The sequence below is a fragment of the Leptonychotes weddellii genome, chromosome 8 (genome assembly GCF_054177405.1).
Source record: "Leptonychotes weddellii isolate Sample4059 chromosome 8, ASM5417740v2, whole genome shotgun sequence".
In the NCBI taxonomy this organism is placed as follows: domain Eukaryota; kingdom Metazoa; phylum Chordata; class Mammalia; order Carnivora; family Phocidae; genus Leptonychotes; species Leptonychotes weddellii.
The window spans coordinates 107,847,438-107,850,060 of NC_138376.1; the positions used below are offsets into that span (position 1 = coordinate 107,847,438).

At 36.4% G+C, this 2,623-nt stretch overlaps 1 long non-coding RNA gene across 1 annotated transcript; it reads left to right on the top strand.

Annotated features, from left to right (window-relative positions):
* Nucleotides 1–303: 303 nt before the first annotated feature.
* Nucleotides 304–1,648, top strand: LOC145722873 (uncharacterized). The gene is made up of 3 exons (XR_014147450.1): nt 304–395; nt 595–646; nt 1,292–1,648. It is a non-coding gene; the product is annotated as an uncharacterized LOC145722873 (long non-coding RNA).
* The last annotated feature ends 975 nt before the right edge of the window (nt 1,649–2,623 follow it).

Sequence of the window (2,623 nt, forward strand, 5' to 3'; positions counted from 1 at the left end):
GAGGCCTAGATTCCTAGACTAAGCAGAAAATTTGGAGTAACTATGGCACAATCCTAGATGAGTAACCTGCCTGGTAAAGGGACTCTGATACATTTACTAGATCCGCGGGCAATTTTTAGTTTGTCTGAATCCCCACAGGGCAAAAGCACAGATGGTCTAGAATCAATCTCTAAAGATTTTGAGCTTATATGTAAGAATCAGCTATGCCCAGAGATCTTGAGGGTTTAAGCAATGACTATTCTAAGATCCTGCTATTATAAGTAGGGGAAGTATATTTTTCTTTTGAGTCTTTCAGTTTCAACGGTGATATTTGTGTGTTTATGTCCTCTGGAGAAACAAAAAGAGGAAAGAAGGGGAGAAGATTGTGGTCCAAGGATTGCAAATAATTCTTTGTGGTATGTGTTCTTCTGCCTGGACAGAATTTTATTTTCTCTATTTTGGGTTTATAGGTAGTTATATGCAGTAGTTATGTATATAGAACTGGTTATATGTGGTTGAGTTATATGTGGTTATAGTTATATGTGGGGAGAAAGAAGATGAGGCTGAGTAAAAACATAGGTAATTATCTGGTTTCCTTTCTAACTTTGCTCTTAGCAAATGAAGACAATTTGCCTGAGACTGAGTGTGAGCAGCTTTATATGAACAGGTAAATTCAAATTACGTAGTATCCGGCAATAATATTTTGTGTTGGGCTAGTAGCTTTAAAAATTATTATTAAGTACTTTTTATAGTACAGCTTCTCCTACACCTTCTGTTAAAAGTAAATTCATGCTTAGTCTTGGCAAAATTCGTGTTTTGTTTTATTTCTGCAAGAGTGCAAATGATAAAAAGTTTTAAGATAGGAAATCCAGAGATTTTCCATATTCCCTTCTTAGGCCTGTGTTATAAAGAGATCCACTGGCAAATGTGTATTTTTATCTCAGTAATACAAAGGTCAATATCTTCCTGCCTGCTCTATCTCCTAATACAAAGTGTTAATCACATGTATTTTCTGGATGAAGTGATGATATATGTTACCAAAATGTCCATATTTTTTATAAATTAGTTCTACACACACACACACACACACACACAGTGTGAAATACAGCAAAAACTCTTGTTTGAGAGGGAGCTCAAGGTGGCCTGAAACTCAGTAATGATTCAAGTACATGCTAAGAATTAGGCAGCATTTTTCAAATTCCAGAAGGAATCACCTAGAGGAGGGGAGCAGAGAACTCGCTAGGAGAGTGAGAATTGTATCTTGGGGGAGGGGAAGAGAATGGCCGGCTTTTTATACCCCCTTCTTTTATAGGAAAAAAGAGCAGCCAGCAGAAACTAGATGAGGATCAACATGGGGTGAGGGCGGAGGGACTGGCAACCGCTGAGACAGTCAATAGGCAGATTGTTCATCGCACATTGCCAGAAGATTAGCTGAGCAAAAGCACAGACAATGCTGATTAGCGACTTGAAATGCATCAGTTCTTACTGGGGAGAACAAAGCCGGTCCAGATCACTGCCCTCCAGCCTAACTGCAATAATGGAACCCAGCTATGCTCAACATAATGTTTAGAGCTGAGAAATGTGGGCAACGTGTCTATCTGTTTGTATTCACTAAATTTCTCTCATCTTTGGAATGGCCTCAAGAGATACATATCTTATTTCTACCAGGTTCTCGGGGGACAGTAGTCTTATAATCACACCCCCACATATTTCAGCCCCTTGTGGATTGTGCATTTCTTTTCACTTAATCTGAGAAGGCAGATACCATTGAATTGTCACAATTTGGCCTCTTTTTTACACTGACCTTGCAAATGCAGGTGATCATATTGGGAAAAAATTTTTAAATAGTTCTCAAAATGTATTATTTACTTACATAAAGAACTGTTACCAACGATTATAAATGTATTTGAATATTTTAAAGTTATGAAACAAAGTAGAAAATATTTGCCTTTTATCCTTTCTACGAATATGTTTCAGACAGAGCCTGTGTATTATTTGTTTTTATCTTGATCTCCTTTCGTATTATGAGTCCAGAGAGCTCTGGTGCTTTTATTCCACCACCCTGCTTCAGAGCTTTGGTTTGGTCACCCAGGAAATGGAATATGACCTTGGGGTGGCACTAATTCTAAGACATTAGAAATTTTTATAAAAAGCTCTTCACATGCAATATTACTGAACCCATCAAATGTAACCTTTCCATTTAATTGACATTATAATTAAACCCACTAATAGCATCTCCCTTTACATTTTCTTTACATACGTAAAAAATAATCTTGATATTATTTATAGATCTGTGTTATTCTTTACTGGAAGGCTTTCTCTTCCCCAGATAAAGGAGCTTTACTTTTGTCATAATGCTCTTAACAGGATTCATCTAGGAGAAAAGCACTATAAGACTGATGTGTCTTTCACGATCCTCACTGACATTTTTATACCTTATTGGGCTTGCTGTTTCTCTCCCTTTTCTTTGGTTCTTTCTTTGTATTTTTTAATGCTCAACCCCCTCTAACTTACTTTATTTATACACTTTCTAACACCTGATTAGTTCAGAGACTCTTCTATACATTAAGAAAACAATGAAAAAATTTTCAGAATATTTTATAGGAATAAAATTTTCTTTTTTGAAGTTAACCATGCCGCATTT